General features: G+C 41.9%; 1 protein-coding gene and 1 long non-coding RNA gene across 2 annotated transcripts in view; both read left to right on the forward strand.

Annotated features, from left to right (window-relative positions):
• LOC116042663 (zeta-sarcoglycan) overlaps positions 1–21333 on the forward strand; it is a 416236-nt gene that overhangs the window by 118134 nt on the left and 276769 nt on the right. The window lies entirely within an intron of this gene.
• Positions 1119–19544, forward strand: LOC118494948. Its single transcript, XR_004897158.1, has 3 exons — positions 1119–1129; positions 13505–13509; positions 19313–19544. It is a non-coding gene; the product is annotated as an uncharacterized LOC118494948 (long non-coding RNA).

A 21333-nucleotide genomic window follows, 5' to 3' on the forward strand; every position in this document is an offset into this window, starting at 1 on the left:
ATTATGTCAATCGATTAAAAAATTTAATCTAATTAATTACATACTCTGTGATTAATTAATCGAAATTAATCGCATACATAATTAATGGTGCCTGAACCGATACTTTTTAAGAAAGTAAAAAAAGAAAAGAAAAAAAAAGGGTACTAAACAACAGTCGGTGACATTAAAGTGCCCATATTATGAAGAAAACACTTTTTCTGGGATTTGGGGTGTTCTTTTGTGTCTCTGGTGCTTCCACACACATACAAACTTTGAAAAAAATCCATCCATGCTGTTTAGAGTGAGATACGGTTTCTGAATGTGTCCTGCCTTCAGTCTCTGGGTGAGCTGTTCAAAATCGGCACGGCTTGTGACGTCACAAGCCAAAACGAGCAGGCTAACTGCAACCATTAGCATGCTAACGCTAGCTACCTCGTTCTCAATAGCAAAGCACTGCTACAACACACACAAGTTCACCATAATCTACAAAAGAACTACTTACATGTGCGCCCTCATTTAGAAGTCTCCCAGCTAATCCTGCCTTGTAACTGACCGAAGTTGTAGAAACAGCCTTTCTTTTACTGTCTATGGAGCTAGCTAGCTGACATGATCTACATCTGAGCTCCTGCGCATGTGCGAGTGCAATCAAAGATAGTACAGAAGAAGAAGAAGAAAAGAGGTCTCACTCTGTAGCTAAAACAGAGACCAGCTGAAAAGAGGATCTGCAGCAGTGAGAGAGAGCGGTGCAGTACAACAAAAAGATGGTGTTTTTTGAAAATTAAACCATGTAAACCTATTCTGGTACAACTTTAAAATACAATTATGAACGTGAAAATGAGCATAATGTGGCTGCTTTAAAGAACGGCTTGTTTATTGCTAAGGCCATATGGTCAAAATTAAATGACTTAATAATAATGTATAACAATAACAATAACTTATTTCACTAGTAAATTGCTGTTGAACGACAAAAACAACCACCAGATGGGAAATGGACATTTACAATAACTTCAAATGCAAGGCTTGCACTTCAAATGCAATAACTACAAAGGCTGTAGTTTACCAGTTTCATTGAACGCACCGTCTGTGTTGTTTCTCCACGGCAGCTGCAGATTGTTACATACTGGTGTTGAATCCTCTACAGTAAAACACAGTCAAACTTTACACCGTTTAGCTGTCAGCATTTTAACCGTGTTTAATCCAGCTACTAGCTAGCGGTAGGCTAACGTTAGCTGCTGTTGAGTGTAATGTTAACTAGCATCACGTGCTGCGGTGTTTGTGTTCATCAAACTCACTTATTGGAAATTATATTTTCAATCTGTCTTCCACTTGTTCAACCATCTTTCATATACTGTAACAGAAACTCTTAAAGCTTGAGCTCTGTTAGTGCCTTGGGGACAGGCACTATGTCCCTTTATTGTGGTGTAAAGCAATTAAGATCTTCTGTCATTTCATAATTAAACAAATGTCTCACAATCAATGTTGCGATAATTGCTTGATTTTAAGTGTGTGCATGGTAATGTTGTAAAATGAGAGGAGGAGCTTTGGTCTCAGTCCGGTGATGAATACAGATAAGGGACTGTTTGTTATTTAATTAAGGGGCCACCGGAGTTTTGTGGCTTCTAACCTAAAAAGACGTGACCCTCCCCTCGTCAGTAATAATTTTCCTATGACCCTCCAAAACGATTCGAAAAAAAGGAATGACCCTCCCCTCGCGTGCAAGTTTGCACTTACATTACAAGCACAGACACCATTTGATTTTTACAGCCATGACATACAAGCGTTAACCTCTGCATTCTCATCTTACACATCACACTCCTCTGTTATGGTGTGGTGGCCATTTCAGTAGATTTACTCACTAACATTGTTGTGGAAACACAATAAGCATGGAAACTAAATGCACACTTCATGCATTACTGCATTACTTCAAATACTAAGTTACTCCTCTAGTAAACTAGTATTCATATGAAATAAAACAATAAAACATTGAGACCATTCAGCAAAGGACGCTGGGATATAACCAATTCAACACTGGTTGCTATGGACTCGTCAGTAGGCTTCCTCAGTCATTGTATATTTTAGCACATAGGTAAAGCTGCCGAAGCTGAACATTATATTCCAAAACACATATGTTTACTTTTAAAGTTTTTAAGTTACATTGTAACAATTTAACAATTCGCCCTTATGAAAACCAATCGCGGCACGGCTGTTTTGGAACGCAATAGACGCTTAAATTCAACTAAAATGTAACAGTGAACAATCAGTGTTGGACCTACAGTCTGTTGAGATGCCTCTCCAAACGCAGAAACAAGCGCAGTCACACCATAAAACGTTAAGACACGTTGAGAAAAAAGATCCACATTTTGCCGTAATCCAATCACACGAAAAAAAAGTAAAACACAGCGATCAGTAGATCCACAAAAAGGTAAATGATACGGTGTATCCAGCAAGGCCGATATGAGCGTCACATACAAGGGCTCTCCACTTCGCCGTTTAAACAAAGTGGAATAAACGTATAAAAGTCCAAATCTACACAAAACCCGCAATCAATTAGTAAGCTGACATCACATTTATATACATGGCATTTAGGAAACCTTTATTGCAAGGTTGGCACGGCAAGATGTCCAGACTAGTGCAACAGTAACTTTCGTTTTTTGCGTCCTGCTGCTCCCATCGTCAGCCAGGTAATATTTTTTTCCTAAAGCAGTATATGAAATCAGATGTATTACCTACCACCATTTAGTTGTTTTGTGTTATTTACGATATTTATTTAATATCTGGTCATGCCAGATGTAATTATTCCACTCAATTTTTAAACAATGCAATTACCCGTTTGAGCCACCAGGGGGCAGTGCTCCTCCTGCCCCCCCCAGCAAACTCCGCGTATGCGGTCAGACCATCTGCTAGGGGGCCGAGACTGAGAGCTAAATGGATAAATATGCACCAAACAAGCCACTTTGAAATTTTGCTCTTTTCATGAATAAAAAAGTTGGGTGACCCCCCCACCCAGACTAAAAAATGTTGGATGACCCTCCCCTCAGCAAAATATAAAAAAACCTGACCCTCCCCTATTTTCCTCCGGTGGTCCATTCCATAAATACCGAACGGTCCCTAAATATAAAGATTTATGCGGCAAAACTGTATTCCTTTATTGGGAAGTAGTCTTTTTGGCATACATATAGTCCCTTTAAAAGCCTTCAATAAAATCCTGATTAGAGAGAAGCAAAGAGTGATTTTGAATCTACAAGTATTGATGTATGTCATGAGCCTGCATGTATTTGTGGTCTGTGTGTATGCGTGTGTGTTATTTTGTGTCTGATTCTCATTGAGAGACAATGACAAACATAATTGTAAGCATATAGTACACCCACACATATGTGCAAAGACAGTAAGAGGCTGATTCACCCACACACACACACACACACACACACACACACACACACACACACACTCGCCATCATACGAAGGTCTGCCTGGAGTCTCCCAATAATGGCAGATGGTCTTTTTGCTCCACCATCTTTCTCTCTCTCTCTGTCTCTCTGTTGCTCACTCCACCAATCTCTTTCCTGTCTTTCTACCTATATTGCTATATTGGTCACTCTTCCAATCTTTTTGCTGTCTTTCTCCCTTGCTCGTCCTCTTGATGTGTTGCTCTTGTCTCTGTCTTCTTTCTCTCTCTTTCTCTTCCTCTTTTACTCTTTCTGTCTCTATATGCCTCTCTTTCTCTTTCTTTGGGGCTGTGTGTCTCTGGGTTTCCTGTGGGAGGTTACTTTAGTTGACAAGGCCACTAGCAGTGCCTTGCCATTTCACCTTGATGCTGTGCCAGAGTGTGTGTATGTGTGTGCCCTCTGGACTAAGCAAACATCAGAAGTGTGTGTGTGTGTGTGTGTGTGTGTGTGTGTGTGTGTGTGTGTGTGTGTGTGTGTGTGTGTGTGTGTGTAATCGGGTTGACAGGCTTGCCAGCAGGCCCTTGCCACCTTGTCTGTATGCCAGTGTGGCTCAGCCTTTTTCAGTGTATTATTTTCAGGCTGCATTTGATGAATCTGAATTTGATATGAAGACTGATTCTTCTATCTATCTATCTATCTATCTATCTATCTATCTATCTATCTGTCTGTCTGAAGAAATACATGTTAAAAGCCTCCCGGGGACCCTCGATTTTTAGTCAATATGTAATTAATCACACACATGACATGCTGATGACTAGATTCAAATTAAATTAAATTAAAATCACAAATATTTTAGTCAATATTGAAATCACAATCATTTAACATGATTACTCATTGTCTTTTGGAAAGATGTTGCAATTATGAACTTAGAAAACGGTGAAACAGTAAACACTTTGAACTGTGAAATTGCCCTTACTTTTGCCGTTAGAACCTTTTTTGCATTCAAAACACAAGACAAAACTAGAACTGCAAGCAGTTATGACGGGGTCCAAGCCTCCCCGGCGCGAGCCGCTCCCGACAACCCGCACAGCATGCAAAAGCGATACCCAACGCGCAACGCTGGGGAGGCAAACGTCAGGAAATAGCCCCCTCGGGCTTGGACCCCTAATAAGAGTTTACTTGCAAAACGTAATGTGCAAAATAATCTTTTTTTTTTTTTGATTAATCTGTTTTTGTGATCATTTGCAGCCAAAATCATAATCACGTTTAAAATTTGGATTTATTGCACAGCCCTAAATTTTACTTGATTTATTGGCTGAGCAATGTCATCCTCAATTCAGTTTACCTTATTCTTTCAAAGTCTGGTCTATTCGACCACTTTCAGCACTGTCACAGTAGAAACTAGAAAATGCATTTCCTGCAGAAAATGCGTGGGAATGTTGAATAGCTGAATTGCTAAAGCTAAACTGGATGAATAGCTTAAATCAGTAAGAAGAAGTTGAAGCAGTGAGAATGGTTGAAAAAGTATGAATGGTTTCAATTAACATGAATTTCATTAAAAAGTTGAATAACACCACTAATATATAAAATAATTTATTTTCTAACTGAAATTATGATTACGCCTGGAAGACTTACAAATGCTATGAGAAACAGAGATGAAAATGCGGAAATATGAAATAAATTGTTTGAAAAATCTGAAATGGATTGCACTGCACTGCTGAAAAACTTGGAAGTTGAAATGTAAAATTGTCAGTTGGAAGATGAACTGCATTACCTTATTAACCTAAGAACTGAAATACATTTCTAGAAAAGCTGGAAGCTAAACTGTAATACTGTCAAAAGTGGAAGTTCAAATAAATTGACTAAAAAAGCTAAAAGTATAAATACTTTGCATTATTATCAGACTTATCCGTTGCATAGAACAAAAAAGCATGACCCTAAAGAGCTGAGAGGTGAATATATTGCCTGAAAAGAAGTGGGATATATACATGGATGAAATTACAAATCACAAATCACAAATGACACTAGAGGGAGGGAGGGAGGGAGAGAGAGAAGAGGGAGGGAGAGAGAGAGCGAGAGAGAGAGAGAGAGACAGAAGAGGGAGGGAGGGAGGGAAAGAGAGAGACAGAAGAGGGAGAGAGAGAGAGAGAGACAGAAGGAGGGAGGGAGGGAGAGAGAGAGAGAGACAGAAGGAGGGAGGGAGGGAGAGAGAGAGAGACAGAAGGAGGGAGGGATAGACAGACAAGAGGGAGGGAGACAGAGACAGATACAGAGAAGGAGGTAGAGAGACAGAGACAGGGAGAAACAGAAACAGACAGACAGAGAGAGAGAAACAGACAGAGACAGGGAGAAACAGACAGACAGACAGACAGACAGACAGGCAGACAGAGAGACCTTAAAATACAATTATGAACTTGAAAATGAGCATAATATGGCTGCTTTAAAGAACGGCTTGTTTATTGCTAAGGCCATATGGTCAAAATTAAATGACTTAATAATAATGTATAAGGGAGGGTGGGAGGGAGGGAGAGAGAGAGACAGAAGAGGGAGAGAGAGAGAGAGAGAGAGACAGAAGAGGGAGGGAAAGACAGAGACAGAAGAGGGAGGGAGAGAGAGAGAGAGACAGAAGGAGGGAGGGAGGGAGGGAGAGAGAGAGAGAGAAAGAAGGAGGGAGGGAGGGAGAGAGAGAGAGACAGAAGGAGGGAGGGATAGACAGACAAGAGGGAGGGAGACAGAGACAGATACAGAGAAGGAGGTAGAGAGACAGAGACAGGGAGAAACAGAAACAGACAGACAGAGAGAGAGAAACAGACAGACAGACAGACAGACAGACAGACAGGCAGACAGAGACAGGCAGACAAACACAGACAGACAGAGACAGAAACAAACAGAGACAGGCAGACAAACACAGACAGACAGAGACAGAAACAGAGACAGACAGACAGGAAGAAACAGAAACGGACAGACTGACACAGAGACAAGGAGAAACAGAAACAGACAGACAGACAGACAGAGACAGACAGACCGAGACAGAGAGACACAAACAGAGAGACAGAGACAGACAGAGAGAGACAGAGACAGGGAGAAACAGAAACAAACAGACAGACAGAGACAGACAGAGAGAGACAGAGACAGGGAGAAACAGAAACAGACAGACAGACAGACAGAGACAAACAAACAGACAGAGACAGACAGACAGAGAGAGACAGAGACAGGGAGAAACAGAAACTGACAGAGACAGACAGACAAACAGTGACAGACAGAGAGAGACAGAGACAGACAGACAGAGAGAGACAGACAGACAGACAGACAGACAGACAGACAGACAAACAGAAGTGTAACGCAAAAGATATAGACTAATGTTCATATTACTGCCAGTAGTATTCAATTCAGCTGTCTGTGAAAGTGTTGTTATGTTAACGTCTGACCAGTGAAAACAATTTGAAGTCTGTGATGAGATATCTTTCATCTTTAATCAGTTAACGACCGTGTCACCTGCTGAAACTCTTACCTGTGCCACACTGTAGCTATTCAAAGACACTGAGAGCAAGCTCTCAAATAAAGGCTCAGACTGCTAAAATGATAAGGGGTATCAGTCAAATGATGTAATCGTGACCACCACAAGGCCTTTGTGAACGTATACATATAAAATTTATGTTGATAAACTTAAAAATCTGGGCATATCAGCAATTTAAAAAAGTGGTTCGCTCTGCGTTTCGCTCAGAAATGTGGAGAATGTTAAACAGGGCAGCGAATGGAGGAAGATGTGGAACTCTTGTCATTTGGAAGCTCACCAAGCCAACAGTATAGGTCATATCACATAACTGAGACAAAAATACCTACGTTTGGATGTATAAATTGTGTATGACAAGTAAAAATTGTGAGCGTGAGAGCAATTTATAGAGAAGGGACAAAGATAATTTTTTTAGGGCTCTGTGCTCTGGCGATGACATCATCCACTCTAGCTCACGTAATACACACTCTGTTTAATAAATAAAATTTCCTGAAACAAACACTAAACTTTAACAGCTTTTTCCCAAAAACTGTAAAATATATCAAAATACTGAACACACCCCGAATACCTGAATATTTTGTGAACAGTTTAAAGTTTGAATCACGTCTGTAGGTGAAAGAATGTAGGAGGAGATACATTTTGAAGCAGAAGAGGATTTGAAGGCTTTGAAGCACGCTGTCATTGACTTCAATATTAAAAAAAGTGTTAAAAAGCTTAATATTTAAAAAAGTATAAATAGTAGAAAAAAAAGTTGAAGAAGTTAGCTGAAAGAGCTGAACATTTTAAAAGTTGAATGGTTTTAATAGCTAAAAGTATGCAGAAGTTACGGAGAGCCAAAAAACGTACGGAATAATACAAATGGCCAAACAGAATAACAATAGTTGGAATGCTGCTGAATCAGCATTCCCACTAATTACCGCAATTGTTCTAAATGCCTAAGAAATAGAGGCACAGCAGCTGAAAATACTGGAAAATGAGGTGTTAAATGCTGGAGCTGGTATTCACGTCTGTAAAGTCAGACTGCATTTTCTCTGCTCTCACATTCTGTCTGGTCACGCTTTATTAAAATATAGCACAAGTAGTGAACCAATCAACATGGCTTGGAGCTAAGAAGAATGAAAAAAAACAACCTAAAGCTTCCTCTTTTCCTCTGCCACTTTATTTCCCATCAGCCTCTCTGCCTCTGCTTATTCATCTTTCCCTTCCTTACCTCCGCTCTCTCTATCTACCACCCCTTTCTTCTTTCTCCCTATCTTTGCCTCCTCCTTTCCCTCCCACCTGGCATCTTTTCCCTCTATCTTCCTCCTTTACTCTTTTTATCCCTCTCCCTCTGAATCATTAATGCCTGCCATGTCATGATCTTGTGAGCTGCGTTCAGAATGATTATTCCTTCTTACTGTGTTCACTTGATCTCCCACTTGCTGCTGCACACAGGCAGCAAACTCCAGACTTCTAACACAGCTTATCATCAAATATTCACTAAAAGGCTCAAATTAACATAAAATGACATAGACGTGTAGATGTAGTTGCATACACGTTCTTGCTGTTTTACTCTCTCCATTAAATTACTGCTTAGTATCATTTCATGTGTATTTTGTTGGAGCAAATACAAAAACCTTATCAATTCTGTCATTGAACAACCTTATCTGACAGTAACTACACTATAACTTCACTTGTCTTGTTTTTGTGTGCGTATCACTAAGCCTTGCCTCGAGTGAACCGTTTTCAGATTTTACTGCAGCACATTATGCAACAGCCTGAAGTGACTTTTTCAATCTGAAAATCTCTCTTTTCTCATCTTCTTGCTTAGTCTTGGTCACCATATTTGTACATATAGTATCTGCTCCTCTACTATATACAGTATGCACATTTTTATACAACAATACTCAGGCAGTACTCTGATACTTTAATGCCTTTGCCAAGCATGACAAAAGGGCAAACTCTATTATGTCTTATTGTGACACAAGACACAGCGTTGACCATAGATCTGTCCCCATTTACTGTATCTTAATTAACCAGCAATCTAAGACATGAAGACTACAACTGTAGAATAAAACAACCATTTACTGTCCCCACCGTAAAGGCAACATTTGTGCAGAGTTAACAAACCATTGGATGGCTACTGAGTGGGAAATGCAGGAAATATGCAGGAAATGACAAACTACTTTATTTGTTAAAAACACCACCCAACCATTTTTTGGGTTAAAGGGATTAATTGCATAACAATGTTCCAATACAATACCGAAGACTAAAGGAGACAGTCAGCAAACATTATGCTTCCCCTATCAAATGCCTGGAATTGGCTGTTGTCTTCTAAATCATGTCCAACCTGGCCATACATTCTGTTCATCTTGCATGGTGAAGGCTGAGTGATTGATTATTATGAATGACTTACCATTTTCATATGGTCTATAGTTCTTGAAAAGATGGTAAAAAGTGGTACCTATATGAGCAATAATTTCATAATTTCTATATTCTAATATCTATATAGTGTCTATATTCAAATCCGCTGTTGCACACATGCACACTAGAAGTTGTAAAGTATGCAGAGTCAGGTTGAGCTGCAGTCTTATATAAGAGCTTAAAACATCTAAGAAAACTGCAATGCTCTGCCAGTATGAATGGCTGGGGAGGGAAGACAGAAAGAATTAAGGAGAAAGAAATGGGGATGTATGAGACAGAGAGAGGCAGAAAGAGACATAAATAACAATCAGTAAGAATTGGAGGATGGATTTAGGCAGAAAAGACAAAAAGAGAAGAAGAGGAGTTATGAAGGAGGGACTCTAGAGGAAGGAGGTCAGCACTATGCTGCTAGATTGTCATTGAACTGCAGTAACACACTGGTTATTTTGATAAACAAAGGACTGACCCAGTCATTAATTCAAAGACATGACAAATGTTCTTTTGTTAGATAGCATTATGTGGCTTCAATATTTCCTATCAAAATGTCTGTCAGGTTATATTTTAGGAGGAAGCAAATATTTGGAATAGCTTAATCAAACCAGAATTAGATGGTGAATTATACTCTCCCAGATCCCAATGCTCAATAATAGGATCAAAGGCTTGTTGCTCATTTTGTTATTTTTATCCTCAACTTTTGTTGAGGAGCAGCGCCAAGACAAATGTGAACATCTGCCTGTCTTTGCCATAGTTAGACAAAAGTAATTTTAGTGTCTGCAGATGCAGTATAAGCATCACTTTTCAGCAACACTGATGGATTTACTGCTGCAGTGGACATCAGGTAAACCATCTACTGTACAAACCCAATGTGAACACAACATTGGTAAAAGTCATAAATAAGACCGATGGGGATCCAGAGGTAATGGAGAAGGGGAGAGGATGAGAGACAGGGTGGGTAGACAAAGATTAAAACAAAAAGATCACATCTAAACTTGAAGAACAGTGGGAAAAGAAGAGGTAGAGGGTTAGCTGGAAGTGGATAAATGGAAGGTGGAAGAGAGAGGTAAAGGGTGAGCAGGAGACTATAGAGTGGAATAACTTGAAATACAAAGAGGAGAAGGACTCGGAGGGGAAAGGTGTTGGACAGTAGGAGGGATGATATGCAGGTAATGAAGAATGTAGAGTGGAGAAAAGGTGTGTGTGTGTGTGGGGGGGGGGTATAGATATAAATAAATGGCAGAATAAGTAACTATTACTTAAAACAATAATTTGTCCTCACTTTTATCAGTCGACTGAAGGAGAACACTATTGATTACTTCAAATCACAAAAAACACCTTGTCCTTGCATTATTAAGAATCCATTGTTTTTATACGTAGAGTGATAGACTGCCTGGCTGATCATTTATATGTAAGACTCTTTAGAACTGATACCATTCTTCAAAGAAGGAAGGTTGTTGTGTGTGTGTGTGTGTGTGTGTGTGTGTGTGTGTGGGTGTGCGCGTGTGTTTGTCTTTGTGTGTGTGCACTACTTTGTGCGTTGCTGCAACTGATTTTTTTTTTGTCTCCTGAAAAGTTGTGTGGGATTTCACAGCCCTTGTGACTGTCTTTTGTTAAAAAAGTCAGCTGAATGTCAGCTTAATGTGTTTTTTGAGATGAATGAAGAAAAAACATTTTAATATTCCATATGCATGAGTCCTTGTGTGTGTGTGTATTGTGTGTGTCTTCTCTGCCTGGCTTGCTGTCTGTCTGCCCAATAAGTGGCTGTGCTTTTTTTTCCTATACTCTGGTTTTACGGCACACTTTGTTGTCAAACTTCCTATAATCCCTTTTAGGCTGCATTAGCTGACCAGAAAAATCTCTCACACACACACACACACACACACACACACACACACACACACACACACACACACACACACACACACACACACGCACACACACACACACACACACCTCTTTCCCTTTCCGCTGTCTAAATCTTTTATTTCACATTATATCAGCACTTTGTGTTGTTTCCTTTCCCTTTTAATTGCTTTTCATATTTCCTGAGTGGACAGCTGATGTTTGGGAAGCTACGATTGTTCTTGACACAGGAACTAAACCAGCTACAACATAATTTCTTTAAAGGCTGACCCCCCCCCCCCCCCCCCAACTTTTGTCTGCATTTGAAAACAACTTTTAATGTCGCAAACTACCTCACCTGAAATCTTTCTTTATATCCTCATGTGAAAATGGGTCTTGACGCAGAAAATAAGCTGCACTCATAGCAGCACAGCTTCTTTGGCCTCCTGTTAGCTTATTATTACAACAACTCCACTTGAAATTAACTGAATCAGAAAACTCTACTCTCTTTGTCTCATTCCTAAGATGATGACACATGGACGACAATTTTCTGCATCTTACACGTCAGCATGTATAGAAAATCCGCAAATGGCCTCAATGTAGACAGTGTAGCAAACTGTAAGGAAGCAAAGTAGTAATAGAAAAATAGCTACATTTGGGTTAACGATTGTAAACATTGTAAAATCATACTTTCCCAGAGCACAAAGTGATGTTTTGAAATTGCTTGTTTTCTCCTATTAAATGTCCACAACCCAAAGATATTCAATTTACAATGATATAAAACATTGTAGTCCCATTGTTTACTATTACTAGAAACGCTAACATTTTACTCATTATAGCCATTTTGCTGCTGTTGGCCAAATGTGACTTCCAACACTGATGGAACAAATTAGATTGTGGCTGCCTCCGGAGTAGATATGCTTCAGAGAGAAGTTTGTATAACTACACCTCTGACACAGTCACCAGCAACCCTTTTCTTTCTCTTCATCCTTGCTCCAAGTCTCTCCGTTCATATGTACTAGCCTAATACAATTTCACAATTATTGTAATGCCTGTTCATCGCCTGTCTCAGCTTACTCACACTTCCACTAGAAAGGCTAATGGCTTTAGCCTTTCTCCTTGAATTAACTTCCACTTTCACTGCTTTTGCCTTCCTTCTCCATGACATTTTCATCGTTTCCTTTCATATTCGCTCTCTCTCGTCATTTGATTTTTGTCTATTTATGTGATGGGGTACTACCCTCAGAGTTGTGGCTACTCACCCTTACACAATATGGAAAATCATGTGCAGGTTTGAATCTGTCAACTAGGGTTTACTTCTCTTCCTCTTCACCCCTCTGGCTCATTCATTCACTCTTTTTCTGTTAAAACCCTTACTGTGTCTCTCTCTTTCTCTGTCATAGCCAAAGTGCTTGGAGATGGGGTTTCTTGAATGGAAAATGGTCACTTTATTACTGAAAGTTGAAAACTTTCAATATGATTTTTTTCAGAATTGCTTCTGATTGAGATATTTCTAGTCACTTAACAGGCAAATACAACCCAGAAAGTCCCATATGAGTCTTAAAGAATCCACTAAGGATCTTCAGGGCTACAGTTCCAAACAGACAGTTTGCCACTACTTTAATGTGTCACTAGTTGTAATTTCACAGTGATTTATACATAAGAAATATCTACAGATAGCATTTTTAATGTGACAGTAACATCCCAATGTGCTGTGCGGCAAACCGCTCATTTTCTAACAGTTTAATGTGGGGGTTTGAATTATTTCCTCCCTTGCATTTACTCGTTCCCCTCTCCACCTCTCTTAAATATTCGTATTGTTTTCATTCCCTTGTCTCTTTTCTTCATTCCATGTCTTACATACTAATGCGAGAAGGGTGTTGCTCTGTTTTGCATCTGCTCACCCAGGGTTGAATGGGTAAGTTTAGCAACTTCGTAGAACTTTTTTCTCTTTATCTCAACTAAGTTTAACTTGTGATGGATATGTCATTTCCCTACACAAAACCTTTATCCAGTAATACATATTGTAACTTTCTTGACATGTCAACAGCTATCAAATGGACTATGGAGTATGGCTTTATCTGTTGATAGGAGACTGATGCCAATATGATCATTTTAAGGGGGTTTTCACACCTACCTCGTTTGGTTTGGATCTTCAGACTTCTCAGTTTGATCCGAACCAAAATTACAGGTGTGAAACCTCCCCCGGACCAGGGTCCAGACCAAACGGACCAAAATAGGTAGTCTCAGTCCGGATCAAACTGAGCCATGGTCCATTTTTTGGATGGTTCGGACTTTCAGACCAAATACAGGAAGCTCTGGCAGGCTATCATCGTGTTATAAGACCGGGGAAGCTCCTTTCAGTGCTTAGTCTGTACATGAGAGAGTGTGTGACGGTGAATGCGCTCAGAGCAGACAGCTGTCGGCTATCAGAGCAGAGAATACATAAGCGGTTTACTTGTTAAGTGGTAGTAAATGTACAGTATAGGTTTCCGTTTGTCTCCAGAATAAATGCTGCAGAAAGAAAGTTCCCGTGTCTTGCTTCTCAACATTGCAACAAAACAAAAATAATAGGGGAGAGCCGCAGTCAGTTGAAAACACTCCGACACTGAGAGATGATACGAGAGGACGGGGAAGCCCGTCTACAAACCAATCAATTACAAGTATCAGGAGACGCAGCTCACGTATGTGATGATGGCAGGACGTAGTTTTGTCACGTATAGATCTTTAGTGCGCTTGCATAACTGCAGTGAGAATCCAAAACTTACCGGATCAAATGCAAAAACATGAACCTTGCTCCGGACCTTGGTTCGGACTTTCAGGTGTGAAATCACCCTTAGACTAGGGTCTCTAGTTGCAGCCCGTACACACGGGTGGTAGGGACCAATACTTCTGCCGAAGTGTCTGTACTGTACATCCTGTGTACTCTGGGGCCACAGACAATGTATTCCCATTTGCACTAGGCTAGGTGTGGCGATTCTGATGTTTATTGAATATTTCGCCTGCCCATGTTCAATTCAAAATTACAAAATAGGCACCTCAAAAAATGCCAACTCAAGCAATTTCTATTTTCATTAGAGTGTTCTATATACATCTCAACAACAGGAATTTAATTTAGAAATGCAATTTAATTTTTTTTGATGAATCATGTGATTTATTCCATGAAAAATGTCTTTCCTGGGTAACGGGAATGGATTTAAAAAATATTTAAATGTCTGTCAAGTGTATTTTAACTGTGAGGTGCCCACACTTGAAAAGGACCAGACTGACAGACAGACAGAATATTTATTTTGATCAGTTGAAGTAGCAATGTAATAGGATCAGGATTCGAAGTAATAGGTGAAAAACCTTTAAAGAGAAAAAAAACAAAAGAAATCACAAAAAGCATTTTAAATAAACAGGTATATTCCCAACACAAGAAAGGTCAAAATGCATTATTTCCTACAGGCAACAGCTTAGTTTTTTACCCTGCATTTTACTAGATTTTCCATATAAACTATACCAATCTAAACATTTGATCTTATCAGCTCTTTAAACCATGCAGTAATAATTTCTTTCAAACTAACATTGTAACATTTAACACATTTACCACATTAAATACAAAACAGACAAAGGATCCAAACGAAAATATATATGAAACAAAAGTCCACATGAGCTTACCGATAGCCTGTTATAATCAGAATGTCCCAATTCCTCACAGTGAATGCGTTTGTGCCTCTGCTGACCTCTTTGTCCGTCGCACTCCAGTCAAAAGAATGATACGCGTATTTGAAACACTGTTTTAACTGGGCGCGAGCTACTAATCACCCCAATTCAATTCACCTGGTTGAGCCGGCACCAGAGCGCGCACACAGTCACGTGTGGGCTGGCATGCAGAGCGCGCGCAGGGGAGGCGGCACGCAGGAGGAAAAGAAAATGACAGATACACGGTAGAAGACAGCCACACCTCCACCGAGTTAGCGCGACACCTCCCACTCGATCTTTACGTGGCGATGCCCGGAAAGATCGCACTCTCAAGTGGGCTGGTCTCCAGCCTGATCTTCCACCGGTACGAGGACCACAAGGCGCCGGACGTCCCGATGCAAAATGGTACTCGATTCGGGATCTCTGGCACCCGGTTTCGGATCTCTCACCGAAATGCTGGAGCTTACAGAGACCACCCTCACATAAACATCTCGAACAACACTTCTGGAATCAGGATTCACACCGATGACTCTTGCAAGTCTGAACTGCCCTCTCAGTGCGTTTTGGTCGCAGAGCCAAACTATGTCTCCAACGGCAACATTCCTTTCAGCAGTATGCCACTTACTGCGAATGAACAGGTTCGGACCAGCGAGTTGGCTCCAGGATCTCCAGAAGTTGTTGACTATAGTTTGTACTTCTTTGAGTCTTTTGAATGGATAAATGGTATAGTCAACAGTTTTGAAGTCTCCACTTTGTGTGGCTCGACCAAGCAACAGACTGTTCGGCGTGATGTACTGGATGCGCTCTTCTTGGCTCTGAACTCTGGCGTCAATGGGTCTCTCATTAGCAAGATTGGCAGCTAGCTGGAGCACAGTCAGGAACTCACTGAAGGTAAGGCCTTCTACATTTCCAAGACTTTGGAGAGCTCTCTTAGTGACTCTGACAGCAGCTTCGGCGGCCCCGTTCCGGTGAGGTGAATCGGCCGGGAGGATTTTCCACGTCCAGGTGGTCTCATTTCTGGCTGCATACTCTTCAAGTGACTCTTTGTTCTGTTGATTCAGGTAAGTGTACATCTCTTTTAGGACAGATTTTGCTCCGACAAAGTTTGTACCAGGATCAGACCAGATTTTCCGGGGATGGCCTCGGACAGCGGTGAACCTCTGGTAGGTAAGCAGAAAGCTCTCTGTTGACAATGTATTTGCTAGCTCGACATGGATGGCTCGGCTGGACATACAGCAAAATAGGACGCCCCATACTTTCATAGTTACTCTCTTCTTGACATCGTCCTTGACATGGTAAGGTCCAAACAGGTCAACGGACGTGAACTTGAATGGTGCAGCAGGACTTGACCTTTCTTCAGGTAAGCTTCCCATTATCTGCTTGCAGGTTCTTGCTTTTGCTTTCCTGCAGACGATACACTTGTCAACGACTTTTCGGGCAATAATTCTTCCTCTTATGACCCACGCCTTCTTTCTCATCCGTAGTAGAGTTCCCGCCACTCCGTCATGTCCCTCGCTATGTGCTTCTCTGGCTAGCAGGGTGGATAACCAACTTTGGAATGGTAGAAGAGGAACAGCTCTGCGGTCTTCTCCGAAGGTCTGGATTCTGCCACCACAAACCAGAAGTCCACTTATCTGGTCCCTGTAGACGACTAGTCTGTCTATTGTGGCACTTGGGAAGTCGACGCCCTCCTGTGCTGCTAGACAAAGGTCCTGGAACACGTCTCGTCTTTCGCTGACTGTAAGGACACCCGAGGATGGTACTGCCTCCCACTTTTCTTGGTCCCTGATCTTGGCACTCAGGAACTTTTTAGCTGTTCTCCAGATCCACGCCACGGTCCTGACCAGCCTTCTCAGATTGCTGAAGCGCCTTATATCGATGAGCTGTTGAATTGCTGCTCCTGCTGGTGGTCTTCTGGACTCTACCCGGGCTGGATCGTGTGCAGTCTTCTGGTGACTTCTGGTAAGTACTGCTACAAATGTCTTTTTCTGGATCTTTGTGACTTTGTCTCGAGCTTGGGCTGCGACGTCTCTATCGGATTTCATTGGCCATTCATCGTCAGGAAGTTGGAGGAACTTTGGACCTGACTGCCACTCGGAGTCCTCAATTAGGGCATCTGGATTGGCCCCTCTGGTGATGATGTCTGCGATGTTTACTAGCCCTGGAATCCACCACCAATCCTGAACGTCGGTGCAGCTCTGAATCTCGCCAACACGGTTTGCGAAGAAGGTCTGGTAGCCATAACTCTCACGCTGTATTGCGCCCAGGACGGTTTGACTGTCGACAAGATGGTACCATTTCTCGACCTGGAGTCGGCAGTGTCTCAGGAAGTAGGTCTTGAGGCGGGCTGCAAATATGGCTCCACACATCTCAGCTTTTACAGGATCTCCTCTGTGGTCGAGAGGTGTCAATTTGGCTTTGGATTCGACCAGTCTCACAACGACACCATGGCTACAGCTCCATCGTAGATACATCACCGCGCCGTATGCATGTTCACTGCCATCAGAAAACGTGATGGCGCTGGGCTTTGCGCAGTGATCTGGCGGAGTCAGGGATCTGGCGAAGCGAAGTTGGCTCAAGTCAGCATATTCTTCTAATAGCTTTATGGCGTCTTCTCGGAGGCCTTCAGACAAGGCAGCGTCCCACGTGTCTTCTAAGCAGTACTTTACTTTGGCTTCCTGGAAAGCTCTCCTGACCAGAATGGAACCTTTTTGCTTGACAGGGGTCACAAGGCCGAGTGGGTCGTACAGACCAGAGACTTGGCTTAGCAGCTCTCTTCTAGTAAGTGGCTCAGGAGTCTGACTCCTAACTTCTTCTCTTAACAGGTTTTGACCAAGGCGCATCTTCCTCTTCTTCTTTGAAAAGTTCACTGCAACCATGACATGAAGCTTGTCATCATTGATGGTGTAACCAAGGCCAAGGGCTTTGTTGTCGTCTTCCATCAGCTGGTTTGGCAGGATCATAGTCTTTGGCTCTGTTTTGGGTATCTTACTCTTGGGATCTTTCCTCCCATTCCAAAAAGAGTAGACCCAGGGTTTCATGTAGAATCCTCCAGCTTTCAGGATGTGCTCGATGTTGGCTGTGAGGCGTTTCAGATGGTCAAGGTCGTTGTGTGAAGTCAGAATGTCGTCGACGTAGGCATCCTCCTCCAGCACGCGTCTCTCTTCTTTGAAGTGACTGAATGAAGGCAAGTTTGCTGTCTCTCGCATGGCGACTTGGGCTATGCAACCGGCAGGTTTGTCTCCGATGTTGACTCTTGTGATAGCATAATCTTTTATTTCAGTATCTTCACTGATCCAACTGCTCATAGATGGACTCTTGGGATTGGAGATATGCGAGTAACTTGTCCCACCTGTCCGTGGTAACCAGCCGAGAAGAATCGTAGAGCTCATCCAGGCAATTGGAAAAGCCCTCTATGATTTGAATGAATTGAACAATGCAGATGCCATAAAAAACCCACTAGTAATAAAATCTATAGAAAGCAAATTGCCGGAGTCCCTGAAGAAAGACTGGCTAACCCACACTGCTGACCTGAACAACGCTGTGGGAACTGCCAGCCAGGGGGAAAGAAATGGCGCTCGCAGAAGAAAGGGAGATGGAGATCGTGAGAAATGGCTTGACGTACACAACTGGAGATGATCACAGCACAGAACCACACTGGCACGCTAAGTATCCGTGGGCAGAAGACCCAGCAACTCTGCCAAACAACAAGAAAGCAGTAGAAGCAACATTCCTCAGAACTGAGAAGCAACTGTCGAAAGAACCTGAGTGGAAGATGGCTTATACTGCGCAAGTCCATGAGATGGTGAACCACAGAGCTGCAATAAAGCTATCCGAAGACGTCCTGCAGAGTTGGACCGGGCCAGTGTGGTACATAAGCCATCTCATTGCGCCGAATCCACACTCAGTCTCCACCCCAGTCAGACTAGTGTGGAACAGCAGCCAAAAGTACAGAGGTCTCAGTTTGAACGACATCCTCATCAAAGGTCCTGACGTCCTGAACCCAATCAGAGCTGTTCTGCTGAGGTTCCGAGCCGGTGTCTATGCTGCCCTTGGTGACATCCGCAAGATGTATAACTCCGTCTGGCTGGAAGATCGAGAGGTCCACCTGCACAGATTCTTGTGGCGTGACAATGTCTACCTTTTTAGCATATAAATGTTTAGGCATATCCATAGTTACAGCTAATCAAACGCACACTGTTCAAAAAAACTAAGTTTTTAACACAATTAATATGATATATTTGGGTATTTATAATTAAATGGGCTCATCGTTTGATTTTGGTCACACAATATTCCATGCCAAAAACAGAAAAATGATGAAAGAAGTCTTAAAATGCTTTACAGTAAAGGTTATCAGGTTAGTATTGTATACTCATCTGAGGAAAACATGATTGTGTAATATACCTTGACAATCTGAGTTTAAACAGTTGACTGTGTCATTGTTACTCGGGATGACATCCCGTTAGCCAGGAATGACATAATGAAAAAATGCCATAAAAGATTAAAGAAATAGGGGAGAGCGGGGTAAGTTGTCACATGGGTAAGTTGTCACACTGTTCATAACTCCAACACTAGAGGCTCTATCTCAAAAATCAAATAGCCACTTTATGTGACTTCTTCTTCTATAGTCAACTTCCTGTTCACATGTGGTCAAGATCACTCTAATCTGAGGTTAGCACAATTTTCTTATTTTTCTGCTTAAAAAGTAAAAAAATTGCACTTTACACTTTATGCAATACAACTTTGTTAGGTATGAATGTTTAAAATGAATAATTTGCACAAAATAGAGGAGACAGTAACGTGTCTTTTGATACTTTAGCTAAAGTGATATGTTGAGCTAAACTTGAGATTTAGTCAACATTAGCACACATGTCAGTATGGGGCAAGTTGTCTCAATGACTTTGGGGCAAGTCGTCACATGTGACAACTTGCCCCTGTACAAAAAAACACATAGAACATGCTCAAAAAACATGATAAATTGTGATATTGTAATTTATTTCTAATTGCAATAAGGTGTTTGAAGGAAGGAAGAAAGGAAGGAAGGAAGGAAGGAAGGAAGGAAGGAAGGAAAGGCAGGAATTAAGGAAGGAAAGACAGGAAGGAAGGAAGATGGTTCGAAATTATCAACGAAAGACAGAGCATGGCAGTACACCACCTGACATAATGTTAAAGGCAGTCAGGCAGGTAAAGTTGCAGAACAAATCCATCAGAAGTACAGCAAAGGATTTTGACATAAATTACCGTACTCTGACTCGGTATTGTCAAAAGATTACCAGAGCAGAAATTGAAAGTCAGACAGCCATACCAACAACAATGGTTGGTTATACAACGCCACGGAAGATTTTTTCACCTGATTTGGAAAAGCAGCTTGTTGCATATATTACTAGGTCAGCTGACATTTATTTTGGTCTGTCACCAAGTGAGGTCAGAAAGCTTGCCTACCAGTTTGCTGTGGCACACCAGCTGAATTTTGCGCCTTTGTGGGCAGAAAAAGAAAAGGCCAGCAAAGACTGGTTTACAGGCTTCTTAAAGCGGCATACAACGCTGTCACTGAGAAAGCCAGAGGCAACTAGCCTTGCCAGGGCAAGTAGCTTCAACAGAGAGAATGTTAATGCTTTCTTTGACAACTTAGAGATTGTGTTACGCAAATATGAGTTTGGACCAGGAGACATTTGGAATGTTGATGAAACTGGGGTCACCACTGTACATAAACCAGACAAAGTGGTGGCCAGACGTGGATTCAAACAAATAGGGTCACTGACTTCAGCTGAAAGGGGAACCCTTGTCACACTGGCCTGTGCCGTCTCAGCCACAGGGAATAGTATACCTCCATACTTTATTTTCCCCCGTGTCAACTTCCGCGATCATTTCCTGATCAATGGGCCACCCGGCAGCAAAGGAGGGGCAAATTCCTCCGGATGGATGAAAGACACACACTTTGTTGACTTCCTGAAACATTTCAGTGAACAAACAAAGTGCTCAAAGGAGAAGCCCTGTTTACTCCTTTTGGACAACCACGAGTCTCATCTTTCCATTGATGGACTCAATTATGCCAAAGAAAATGGCATAATCATGCTGTCATTCCCACCCCACTGCTCACATCGGCTCCAACCATTAGATAGGTCTGTCTACGGGCCACTAAAGAGGCACATCAACAGCACATGTGATGCCTGGATGAGGAACAACCCTGGGAAGACAATGTCGATTTATGACATTCCTGGGATTGTGGCAATTGCCTATCCTCTGGCTGCAACCCCCTTAAACATTCAGGCTGGCTTTAGGGTGGCTGGGGTTCAACCTTACAACAGAGATATATTTATGGAAACCGAGTTTGCACCATCCTACGTCACCGATCGCCCCATTCAGAACCCTGTGCTGCAAGGCTCCAGCACCAACCCTTCCATGCCAGGCCCCAGCACCAATCCTGCCCTGCCAGGCCCCAGCACCAACCCTGCCTTGCAAGGCTCCAGCACCAACTCTGCACTGCCTAGCACGCCCAGTTATGCTTCTGCTATCACCAGCTCACCC

The sequence above is a fragment of the Sander lucioperca genome, chromosome 4 (assembly GCF_008315115.2).
Source record: "Sander lucioperca isolate FBNREF2018 chromosome 4, SLUC_FBN_1.2, whole genome shotgun sequence".
NCBI classification, from domain to species: domain Eukaryota; kingdom Metazoa; phylum Chordata; class Actinopteri; order Perciformes; family Percidae; genus Sander; species Sander lucioperca.